This window comes from Peromyscus maniculatus, chromosome 21 (assembly GCF_049852395.1).
Source record: "Peromyscus maniculatus bairdii isolate BWxNUB_F1_BW_parent chromosome 21, HU_Pman_BW_mat_3.1, whole genome shotgun sequence".
Taxonomy (NCBI): Eukaryota; Metazoa; Chordata; class Mammalia; order Rodentia; family Cricetidae; genus Peromyscus; species Peromyscus maniculatus.
Genome location: NC_134872.1, coordinates 30,250,985 through 30,264,173, shown reverse-complemented (window position 1 = coordinate 30,264,173; position 13,189 = coordinate 30,250,985). Strand labels below are relative to the sequence as shown.

At 40.4% G+C, this 13,189-nt stretch overlaps 1 long non-coding RNA gene and 1 pseudogene across 2 annotated transcripts in view; both read left to right on the top strand.

Annotated features, from left to right (window-relative positions):
• Positions 1-1,839, top strand: part of LOC121824701 (uncharacterized) — a 71,433-nt gene extending 69,594 nt beyond the window's left edge. For both annotated transcript variants that reach the window (XR_013046676.1, XR_013046677.1), the window contains exon 5: positions 1,250-1,839. This is a non-coding gene — a long non-coding RNA (uncharacterized LOC121824701). The remainder of the gene's footprint in view (positions 1-1,249) is intronic.
• An 8,351-nt stretch (positions 1,840-10,190) lies between these two features.
• LOC143269869 (putative sperm motility kinase W pseudogene) lies at positions 10,191-11,303 on the top strand (annotated as a pseudogene).
• Positions 11,304-13,189: the final 1,886 nt, after the last annotated feature.

The following is a 13,189-nucleotide window of genomic DNA, read 5'->3' as shown; positions in this document are numbered from 1 at the left end:
AGATGCAGTCTAGAGAGATGGATCAGGTGTACAATCATGAGTCCCTGAGTTTGGATCATCTGTACCCACTTAGAAAGGTAGGCATGGAGGCAGGTATTTGTAGCCCAAAGATTAATGGGCACAGAGACTGGAGCACCACAGTGATTCTTAGCCACCAAGTTTATGCATAATGATATCCTCCAGGTTATGTGAAATTCTCATTCTCAAAATATAGATGAAAAGTAATAGAGGAGGACACTGGACATCACAGATCTCTGTCTTCATTATACACTCAACAGTGTGCCACACCTGTACTGAAAGGCCCACACAAAACACACATATGCTGGGGGTAGAACTAATAGAATATATTGTACAAAAATACCTATTTTAACTAAAAGAAAAAAAACATGTTTTATTTCTCAGAATTTAATATTGGTTAATTATTATGGCCACTCCATGTAATTAAAAGAAGATTAATGGCGTAACTTACAAATGAAGGGATAGGTAGGTTGAGGGTTCTGGGAAAGACGCAACAGTAGTCCAGCGATGTTCTCTGGAGAACTCTCCTCTGTCCACCTCTAGCGTCCGGGCTCCCAGCCGCAAGAGAGCGCGGCATGTCCAGATCTCGGTCTTCAGGCCCTCCCTTGGCGCCGCCTTGTGGGCATGATAGTTACCAAAACCTCAATGGGGGTTGGAACTTCCAGACCAAAGCTGGAATGGCTACCCACTACAATTTAAAAGTTTACACATGCCGAGCGGTGGTGGCGCACGCCTTTAATCCCAGCACTCGGGAGGCAGAGCCAGGCGGATCGCTGTGAGTTCGAGGCCAGCCTGGGCTACCAAGTGAGCTCCAGGAAAGGCGCAAAACTACGCAGAGAAACCCTGTCTCGAAAAACCAAAAAAAAAAAAAAAAAAGTTTACACATTATCCTAATACGTTACATTACATCATACTAGTGTATTTGAGACACATATTCACCTCTGTTCATTTACTTTCAAAGAAAGATAAAATAGTTTTGGTAAAACATTTGTTAAATGATTACTTTGTTTAGTAAAGGGGTAAATGAGCAACTCCCCAAAGTATGGTCAAAACAATCTGCTTTTGCTGTCTCCTTAGCCCTAATGAGAAATTTAAAAAAAAAAATTAAATAAAACAATTTCAAGGTTTTTTTTTATGTTTTAAGTCCGTAATACAGTTTTTAATATTATTATGTATTTTTTGAGATTATAACAATTGTGTCAATTTTCCCCGACCCCCATGTTTTCTCTAGGAAATATTTCACCAAAACCAACATGGTGCTGGAAGTAGTTTGAAATATCCAAGACTTATCAGTGTATCAATGAGACCCCAAATGTCACTGAGCATGATTCTTTCTGAGAAATAACACGATCCCCAACTGGAATGTACACTTCACATCTAAGAGTCAAAGACTCTGGGCAGGATAAAGTTGAAGCACTTGTCATCAAATCTCACAGCCTGAGTTCAGTTCCCAGAACCCCCATGGCAGAAGGAGAAAACTGACCCCTGAAATTGTCCTTTGACCTCCATACATGTGCCCTGGCATGAGTGCACTCATACATGCGTAAGCCCACAAAAATTTTAGCTAAAAAAAATCCCTAGAATGTAGAGATTGAACCTGTTGAACACAATTGCATAGTCTAATAAATATAGAATCACTGAATAAAACAATGAAAGAAAAAAACATTAAACCAAAGTCATATTAGATGGAAGAAAACTCCTTTCCAGTGAATCTTCTCATTGAAAGTTTTGCCCAAGTGTATATATCTGATGTTTATCTATTCTCTTACAATATGGCATATTAAGGCTTATAAATTTTCTATTTTGTTTTGTTTATTTAAAAGAGCCTGTCCTTAATATCTTGCTTTATAAATTCTTTGAATAAATAACCATCTCATAGACCTCTCATTTCTCTGGTTTTTTTTTTTTTTTGAATGATTACTATTTACACCATTACCACAACTCTGTGATTTAATTGTTTGCCTAGCAGTACGGGAAGTCTGTGCACATGAGTTTCAAACAATGCCTACTGCTGCACATGGCATGACAGGCCATGTGTCCCGCATATAGCATTGTTCCTGCTTCCCAGCCTACTCCAGTATTGGTGGTCTATAGATTTGCAACTGATATCAAATTTGCAAAGAGCAACAAATGTCCTTTTAAACAGAAGCCATTAATGTCTAAGTTTTAAAAAAAGTATTTTCCATAAATTTCTTTTTATTTGTAATTATGTATCCTCTTATCTGCTTTTAATAGTACTTATTTGCAGGGCTCACATGTGCTCAAAGATGCTGGAGCTGCAAGCAAGAGACCTGCATGGGTCTGTACTAAGTCTGCTGCACGTATGTTACAGTTGTAAGCTTAGTGCTTCTGTGGGACTCCTAACAGTGGAAGCAGGTGTTTCTCTGACTCCCTTGCCTGTTCTTGGGACTCTCTTCCTCCTATTGGGTTGTCTTGTCCACCCTTAATATGAGGCCTTTTGTCTTGTCTTATTGTTCAAGGTTTGTCCCAATTGGTTGTTGTCCTTGGAGGCCTGCTCTTTTCTGAAGAGTAAAAGGAAGGGTAGTGGATCTGGGGGAGAGGGCAGGGAGGAGGCAGCAGGAGGGCATGTAGGAAGGGGAAACTGTGCTAGGGATATATTATATGAGGGAAGAAACTATTTTCAATCACAATGATTATAATAATATCTTCTTATTCATATAAATTGCACATTTTTTCCTTTAAAATGACCAACTTCTCACTTGTTTTATTCAGCATGAAAGTATTTTCACATAAATAATGCTTATAAAACTCCCTGACTTTGGTTGAGTTTCCTTTTCATTGTCAAGTACATTGAACAGGCTTCCATGGAGAAGCCAAATGCCAAGGAACAGTCCCCCTTACCTCAGAAGTCAGGGCCACTTTTTCTGCTCCAGCATATGGTGAGGAGCAGGCCAGGGAGAGCACCAAACTCTGAGACCTGTGTTATTTCTGCCATGGTACATCATGCACTTCTCAGACCTTAGGGACGGATTGGGAGAAATGAGGTGCATGGGACCATGAATTATCCTAACATTACACAGCCTGTCAGTCACAGAAGGAAGACACTCCTGAGTGTTTTCCACCCATTTGCCCTGCCCTTCCCTGCATGACATTTAGCAGCAGGCCCTCCCTCAAACTCTAAAACATTCAACTGACTGTCAACAGCTTGACCAAAAAGAGTCACAGTTTCTTACTGTGTGATTTGTCTTTTTCCTATTGTTTATGTACAGTTTTTGGTTTGTTTGTTTTTTTATAAGGCCAGGTGGCTTAAGGGAAGGGAGCAGGTGGACAACTCCCACATAAACACGTCAACTATACAGACAAATTCACACATAGAAAAATCAAAATATGTACTAATACACTCTCATTGTAAAGTAGCACTTCACTCTTGGAAATTACTATTACAGGATTCATCTATAAGAATACTAAAACATAAGAAGTTCATATTTAATCAAGACCTTCCATCTTTTTAATAATTCTCACATTTGCTATATATTGATTACACCATGCATATCTATCTAGAGAGTAAACTCCTGTAGCAAACAATAATAACATTCTTATTAGGAACAAAGTTAAATAACACCATGTTTATAAAATAACAAATCACTCTACCACAATCCTAGTACTCATCTATCAGTCTCAACCCAACAATGTAACAGAATTACAGACCAATTTTCCTTATGAACATACATGTAAAAACTCCAAATAAAATACTTACAAATCAAAACCAAGAACACATGACAAAGATAATCCACTGTGATCATGTAGGCTTTATCCCAGAGATGGATGGCTGGATCAAGACACATAAATCCATAAATATGGCCCACAATACAAACAAATTGAAAGATAAAACCACACCATCATCTCAGTAGATGCAGAAAAGGCCTTTGACAAAATCCAACACCTCTTTGTTATAAAAGTCCTGGAAAGATGAAGGGTACATGGGACACACCTAAATACAGGCTATAGCAAGTGAAAAACCAACATCAACTTAAATGGAGAGAAATTTAAAGCAATTCTACTAAAATGAGTAAGTTTTTCCATTCTCTCCACACCTCTTCAATATAGTACTTGAAGTCTTACAGCAATAAGAAAACTGAAGGAGATTAATGGGATACAAATGGTAAGGAAGAGGTCAAAGTACCTTTATTTGAGAGGACGTCATAGTATACATATGTGACCATAAAATTCCCCTGGGAAACTCCTACAAGCTGATAAACACTTTCAACAAAGAAGCTGTATACAAATGAACTTACAAAAATCAGTATCCCTCCTAAATAAAATTGCAAAACCAAATGAGAAACAATAACATTCCCACAGCTTCCAATAATATAAAGTATCTTGGGGAAACACTAACCAACCAACTGAAAGACAAGTATTATAAAAAATAATAAAACTTTAAGACATTAAAGAAGATATCAGAAGATAAAAAGATTTTGCATGCCCAAGGATCAGTAGGATTAATATAATAAAAATAGTCATCTTATCAAGAAATTTATAGACTCAATATAAACCCCATCTAAAGTCCAAAACAGTTTTTCACAGATCTTGAAAGGACAATTTTCAGCTTCATGTGGAAAAACAAAAAAAATAGGTTTGCTGAAAGAATTCTGCGTCATAAAATAACTGAGAGATATCACTATTTTTTTATTTTGAGTTGTACTACAGAGTTATAGTCATAAAAACAGCATAGCATGGTATGAACCCCAAATGACATGTGCTGATCAATGTAATCAAGTTGAACCAAGACATAAAGCCATACACCTATGGCCACCTGATTTTTGACAGAGAAACCAGAAACACTGGAAATTAGACAGCATTTTCAACTAATGCTACTGGTCAAACTGGATGGCTGCAAGTAGAAAAATCCAAATAGATGCATATTGATCAACCTGCACACAACTCAACTGGAAATAGACAAAAGATCTCACCATAAAAACAGATACACAGAACCTGACAGAAGATAAAATAGAGAATAGCCTTGGACTCATTGACACACAAAAACTTTCTCAAGAGAACACTGTTAGTACACATACTAAGAACAATTAGTAAATTGACCTCATGAAACTGAGAAGCTTCTGCACAGCAAAGGACACTATCCTTCAAAGTGTCATTCTATAGAATGGGATAAGATTTTCACTAGCTATTCATCCAACAGAGGGTCATATTCACAATTTATAAAGAATTCATTAACTAAATATTTTTAAAACAATGAATAATCCACCTAAAAATGGGTACAACCTAAACAGAATTTTTAAAGGAGAAAACTCAAATGAATGAGAAACACTTAAAGAAGTGTTCTGAAGTCCTGCATGACTGATGGAGGCCCGAAGCTACATGGACCCTGTTGTATGATGTGACTCCTTCCCGCCATTTTAAAAATACAACACTAGGTCCACTGGCAGCCCCTAACTTGGGGCTGCTGTGTCTGCAGCCAGCACTGCTTGCCCTGCTGGGAGGCCCACCTAGTGGTAGCAGGGATGGGGGTGGGACAGTGGTGCTGCCTGCAGGCTAAAAGCATAAAGGTAGAGCCTGGCAAGCCTTGAGGAGGCCAACATTAAGGAAAGAGAGGTGGGTGGCAACCTGGAACTAACAAGGAACTTTCCACCCCAACCCACCAACCCCAACCCAAAGCCCTGCCTAAGCACAAGTTCACACTGAGTCTGGGCAACCACAGGATATCTGAGATGAGTCCATGTGGTGATCCAGTGTAGGCAAATTGCTAAATAGTCTTATTAATAGAAAACACAAAGCCAGAAATTGGGGTTAAAGTTGAGAGATCAGAAGAAAATGACAAGCTGCAAGACAACAACCCTATGCTTCCAAAGAGACCACAACCTGTATACCATGCCTATATTCCATTTTCTTCTGTTAACTCATTTCCTCTCTCGGCCCAGCTACATCACTTCCTCTTCATGCCCAGCTCTGTCACTTTCTTCTCTGTCTGCACAGACCTCCAGACCTTTATAGTTTAATAGTGTTGGAATTTAAGGCACGTGCCCCCACTTCTGGCTCTGTTCCCAGTGTAGCCTTGAACTCACAGTGATCCAGACAGATCCCTGACTCCTTAGCAATAAGATTAAAGCCATGTGCTATCATTCCCTGAATACTATGTCTAGTATAGTGGCTCGCTTTTTCCTCTGATCCTCAGATAAACTTTATTGGGGAACACAGCTAAAATATCACCACAGTCCAGTATTTATGGTTAAAAAAAAAAACAGAAAATACCAGGTGGTGGATCTGGGCTTTAATCCTAGCATTCTCGAGGCAGAGGCAGGCAAATCTCTGTGGAGCTCAACGCCAACCTGATTTACAAATGGAGTTCCAGGAAAACCAGAGCTGTTACAAAGAGAAACCCTCTCTCTAAAATCAAAAGATTAAAAAAAAAGAAAATAGACCAATGACTAATTACATTGAATATTTGCATGTAAAGCTCATTGGGCACAAAAATACACTGTGTGTCAGTATGCAGTTTTCCAGTGTCCTTAAGGCCTGAGTGCAAAGGTGAAAGCCTAAAATCTTCAAATTAAATCAGGAGGCAGAGAGAGCTAATGGAGAAAGGCTAGGCTAGTCATTGTCCTTAATCTCAAGGACAATCCCAGTGATGGACTTCTGCCACTGTGAAGGCTATTTTTGGTTGTCAACTTGACTGCATATGGAATGAACTACAATCCAGAAATGGAGGGCACATCTGTGAGAGATTATATTTTGCTTGGTTTCTTCTGGATCAAGAGCAGGGAAACTCCTATCTTTAATGAGGATCTGTAGGGGTTAAGACACACCCTTTAATCCAGATCTTGAGGTAAGAAGACACACCTTTAATTTTGGCCACACCTTCTGCTGGAGGAGTATATAAGGGCAGGGAAGAAGGAGGCTTTGGCTCATTTCTCTCTTGTCTCTGTCTTGTTACCAAGCCCATTCCTTCAGTGGAATTCGTTCCTACTAGTTTTGGGATTCTAGCATATACTGAAGACCAGCCAAGAGATCCAGCTTTGTGGACCAAGCCTCTCCTGGATTTAGCACCTTTCAGTTCAAGTCAGCCATTGTTGAATTAGCTGGACTGTAGCCTGTAAGTAATTTCAATAAACTCCAGGGAGAAAGAGGAAGAGGGAAATTGAATCGTTGTATAAGTTATTGAGACTATATCTGTTGTTATTGAGAACTCCATGGCTATACCACTTTATGTTCTCCAAATAGGCCAAAACATGATGGTCAAATGCCCAGACTGTAGGGACATCTCTCATGCAAACTACCACAGTAGTTTTGTTAACCTTATCACAGGCCTTTTGAGCACTTGGTTTCCAGTAGCCAGTGCTTCTTGGAAGGTTATGGAAGCCTCAGAGGTGAAGCTTTCTAGGAGTAAGTCACTGGTGGATAGAGAACTCCTAATGCAATGTCACAAGACACCTAACAACCCAGCTCTATAAGGAACAAGGTGTGCCCAGAGTTTTGGCTTCTAGGTCTGTTGAAAGTGTGAGTACAAATAATCCCTTTGTCCGTAGAATTGATTCTTAAGTGGGACTTGATCACAGTCATGGTAAAAAATAACAGGGGCTCTGTTATGGTATAGAAGCTGAGAAGAAACAATCTGACAAGCCATGATTGGCTGGTTGCTTATGGTGAAATTGCAAAGAGGCAGTATGAAGAATACTAGATACTAGTCCATAAGGGGCACTGCCTGCAGCGGAGCCTTGTGCTTGTACATTGGAGTCACTGTTGGATGCCTACACAGCAGGGAGAATGGAACAATGGTCCTGATAGATTTGGAGTTCTCTAATCACCTGGACCTCAATATAGTGAGGGTGTTTCCTATTTTGTTGGTTTTGCTTCCTGGGATTTATGCTTGCTGTTTCATATTTATATTTACAGTGTTGGTTTTTGATCTGGGTTTAATTTATGCCTGTATTGTCCCATTCTTCATTGTTATCCTATTTTCATTTTTGAAAATTAAGTCTCTTACTTCTGTTTTGATTCTTTTTTCTCCATATTTAAACATATTTAAGTATATGTCACACATACCCAATTCATTTATACCATGTGGTGATATATTGTGTAGACTAATAAAATTTGCTTGAAGATGAGAGAAGAGAAAAAGCCACTAGATTAAAAATAGAGACCAAGCAGTGGTGGCACACACATTTACTCTTTGCACTCGGGAGGCAGAGATCTGTGTGGACTACATGAGATTGAATCAGTCTAGGAGAGAAACAGAGCCAGGAAGTAGTGGGACACACCTTTAATCCCAGTACTTAGGAATCAAATGCCTTTAATCCCAGCACTTGGGATCTCATGCCTTTGCATGGGAAGCACCTATGTCTTTAATTCCAGCACTAGGAAGGAAGTGATAGCTGGGAAGATAAAAGTATAGAAGGCATGAGGAGACAGGAACTAAAGCTTTTCAGGCTGAGGAGTCTTAGAGCTAAGACTTGGCAGTGGCTTGTTCTTTTGTCTCTCTGATCTTTTGGCATTTACCCCAAAATCTGGCTCCAGGACTTTTGTTAAAAGACCTAGGAGATTTGGTACTACAAGACATTTCCATATATGCCTGCACTTTACCTTGATCATATTGCCCTGCACTATTTCAGTACCCCTACCACAGCTTTGTGACTGACACAATGACTTTTACAAAAGCTCACCCTCCTCCTTCCTCACGACCCAAAGAACACAACGTATATCCTGTTTCTGTTTGTGGACCTGCTTTGTCTCACATAAAACTACATCTAGTTTTAACTTTTTCCTTATATCACAACAGAACACAAGTCACAGTGCTGGGTGTGGACCCTTCTCCACAGTCTCCTTAGTCATTATGATGTTTTCCAATTTGATTGTTACTAATTTTAGGCTAATTCTTAGGCTCCTGGGTGAGGCCATTTTGATTGTGAACGAGGGGCTCTTTAGTGTGTTGCTCAGATGGATGTAAAGTATCAAATACTCTCATTAATGATTTTCCAATCTATATTCATCAAGGAAAGCTGTTTGTACTTTCTTTATTCATTGAGTTTATTTGGTTGTGGGCTCAGGGTAATACCAGCACTGAGATCAGTTTGAATACATTCCTCAGCTTTCTGAGACTTTTCTGTAACATTGGTGTTTGTCTTAATTGGGGTTTCTCTTGCTGCAAGAAAAAAAAAAGCTATCCATGACCAAACAACAAACAAACAAACAAAAAACACAGAAAAATAAAGTTGGGAAGGAACAGGTTTATTCAGCTTATACTTGCAAGATTGTTGTTCATCTCCAAACAAAGTCAAGACAGCTACTCAAACAGAGCAGGCTCCTGGAGGCAGAAGATTATGCAGAGGCCATGGAAGGCTGCTGCTTACTTGATTGCTACCCGTGGCTTACTCAGCCTGCTTTTTATAGAACCCAGGACCACCAGCCCAAAGATAGCACCACTCACAATAGGCAAGTGCCTCCCTCTTTGGTCACTAGTTGAGAGAATGCCAGACAGCTGGATCTCACGGAGACATGTCATCAACTGAGGTCCCTTCCTCTCTGATGACTCTAGTTTGTGTCAGGTTGATCAGCAAGTCCCCCAGCACAGTGTTCATTCTTCTCCAAGGTTTTGATAGATTCAGGGAATCCAAGAAGCCTGGGCTCCACTTGGCTTGAAGCCATTTTTTGTTACCAGGCACACCTGTTGCTTATGACTCAAATCTTATGTGTTTTTCTTTTATCTTATTTTAGTAGTCATACACATCTATGAATTCCTTTTATACTTTATAATTTCCTGAGGTCTAGGAGTTGAAACAAACATGAAAGATCCTCTGGACTGTGGTTTGGTTAGGACATGACCTCTCTTTTTTTTCCCCTGTAAGTTTGTATCTTAAATCTCTTGATCAGTTTGGGCCAGGATTTTTCAATTTGATACATTCTTGAAAAATGCCCAAGTCACTCTATCTCTGATCTCAGACTTTTCCTTTGCACATATACATCAGCAATTCCATATTTGATCTTTACTATGATTCCTCATCTAGTGCTTGGAGGTTGTGTTCTTCTAGTGTTTCTATGTCCTTGACTTGCACCATTAGATTGGTTGGGATGGCCCACATTCCATGACAGAATCCAAAGCACTAAACATCCATCCTAAAATTACATTTATTTTTGTTTCAGGTATTGTAAGTCCCAGCAATTGCCAACAAGATAAAGTGATTGAAATGGAGTTGAACATCATGGCCAGCCCCTTAGAAGAAAACATCCTTGAAAAGGATTTCAAGATCTTAACATCTCTAGGCTCTGGTGGATTTGGGGAGGTGAAGCTTGCCTGCCACCTTCCTACACATACACAGGTGGCTGTCAAGGTCCTGGAGAAGAAAAATAATTCTCTGGCTCGAATCAACAATGAAGTAGAAATACTTCAATCTGTGGAACACAGAAACATAGTTAATTTCTTTCACGTTATTGACACAAGTACAATAACTTACCTGATCATGGAATATGTTCCAGGAAAGGATCTGTTTGAGTTCCTCAGGGAGAGGGGTTTTCTAGCGGAGGATGAGGCCAGACCAATATTCCAACAGGTGGTTTCAGGGGTTCATTTTCTCCACCACAAACGAATTGCCCATCGTGACATTAAATTGGAAAATATCCTTATTGACGAAGCTGGCAATGTCAAGCTTTGTGACTTTGGTTTAGCCAGACAGCTGGCAGAGGGGCAGATGCTGGAGGGAGTCTGTGGCTCCTTGCTTTATTTGGCTCCAGAGATTTTGGCAAGGAAACCCTATGATGGATTGGCGGTAGATATGTGGAGCTTGGGAGTCCTCCTATATGTACTGGTCACAGGACAATTTCCATATGAGGAAACCACCTTTGAAGGTATGTACAAGGTCATCACCACCACAAAGTATCCCATTCCCTACCGCTTGTCAAAACCCTGCATCATCCTCATTGAACAATTACTCATGGTCCCCAACAAGTACAGAATAATAATATGTCAGCTCCAGGAAACACAATGGCTGGGCAACATCAAACAACATGCAGCACCTGCAACCAAGGAAATCCTTCCCAAGATCATGGAGACCATGTGCACCATGGGCTATACATCTGATGAGATTGTATCATCTCTAAAACACAAGCAACCAAATAACTTAATGGCAACCTTCAATATCCTCAAATACAACCTAAGCTGTGGGGACAGCCATCAGCAGAATCAGAAGCCCCGGTTAAATGACAACCCTGTAGTTGCTCTTCGGCCCCTTCTCCCCTTGAAGAGGAGAGCCAGTGAAGCTGCCTTCCCATCAAGTACAGGAGAAGTGAAGAGACGCAAGATATACCATGCTCAATAGATACTCAAGCCAGGAGAAAAAGCCCTGTTCAGATGAAACAGTCTCAGAAGGAGGTGTCCTGATGGCTAATGTCATCAACAGTGCTGCAGGACACATTGCAGTCAACAGGAATTCTGTGGAGAGTCTGCCTGGTGATCTCTCCTCAGGCGAATTAGCCCGGATGGAATTCATACATGGTTTCTGAACATAGGCTTCTCCACAGAGAAACCATTTTTGGGGCACAACAAGTCCAATGACCAGCGCCAAGATCAACCTACAACAACTGGATCCATGTCACTCAGGGCCTGGAAGATGATGAAGAAGGGAATTTCCCATGCACTGAGAGCACTGTTTTCCTGTTCCAAGCCCACTCCATTGTGATCCCTGAATCCCTGTGTAAGCTACAAAGAAATGAGAGGACAGTGCAGTCCATAGGAAACCCAGTTCTTTGGCCACCAAGATGTTCTCCTCCATTGTATCTTGTCTATGATATTTTAATAAATATTCTTTTGTAAATGACAAATATACTATCTCAGAGGGCACCTGCCAGGTATCTTTCCCCTTCAGTCAAAGCCACACACACACAAACACACATATGAATGCATGAGTACATACAACTTTGAGTCATTTCTGCTAGTTATACAACCATAATGTCCAAGCCTTCCACATGACTAAAGTTTAGGACCTGTTCAGTACCACATTCTCTACAAAGTCTCAAATATACATATATGTCTTTGTACCAGTTCTTGCTAGGTATTTCCTCCACTACTGCCATAGCAACAGCCTCTCTCTCTCTCTCTCTCTCTCTCTCTCTCTCTCTCTCTCTCTCTCTCTCTCTCTCTCAACACACATTCACTCACAATAAGGTGTCAGTTACTGCTAGATATCCTTCCATTCAACCAAGCCCCACACAGACATCTAGATGTAGACCCTACTCCCTGTCCCTTCCCCTGTAACCAAAACCCTCATACAGTGTTTGCTGTGTCTGGTTCTACCAGGGATTTCCTGCAACACAGAATTAGAGTTCAGCTTCTGCTAACTATGCCCCTCCCCAAGAGCCAAATGTCACAAAGCAAATATAAAACCTAGGGATCAGTCCTTCTTGGTAGCCTCTTCCTGACAGTAACCCTTCAAATAAAAGGGTAAGTGTCAAGTCCTGCTAAGTAAGCCCTCCAACATCTGTTCCTCCATGTTATATATTCACATCTGAAGACTGGGATCTGAGAACAGAAGATGTAAAGAACTAATGACATCAGTCTTTCTGGATCTGGAATTTCTTACTCAATATAATCTTTTCCTCATCCATCCATTTCCCCAGAAAAATGGCTCACTAACAAAGAGGGTAAATGTGTTCAGCAGTTGAAACTAAGCTTGTGGTTTTGCTGTTGGTGACAGATTCGGAGACCCATTTTCTTGATTAAGGATTAACATGGTGTCCCAGCCCACTGTGCACACTTCCTTTCCTTGAAGTTGGGCCTGAGTCGTATAAGAACTTCATGTGAGTGAACCATGAAGATCAAGGTGGCAGCAGCTTCCCTCCATGTTTTCTGCCTTTACTCCTGCTTGAATTCCTTACCTGATTTCCTTAAATGATAGACTTTGATCAGAACATGTAAGTGACAAACTGCTATCCTCCCCAAACTGATTTCTGTCATGATGTCTGTCAGTAATAGGAAGTATACTAAGACAATGTCCTAAGATGGGTCTCAACCATGGGACCCTACTGTCTCCACCTCTCATCCAGCATAATCTCTGCTATCCCACCTACAAGACAGTGCTTCAATGAAGGAAAGAGTTCAATTAACCATTTCTTATAGTTGCATGACTGCCTACATTCTCTCTCAGATAAATTGTTGATCATTAAAGCTAAATGTCCATTGACAAAAAACAATAGTGTGCAATTGTGT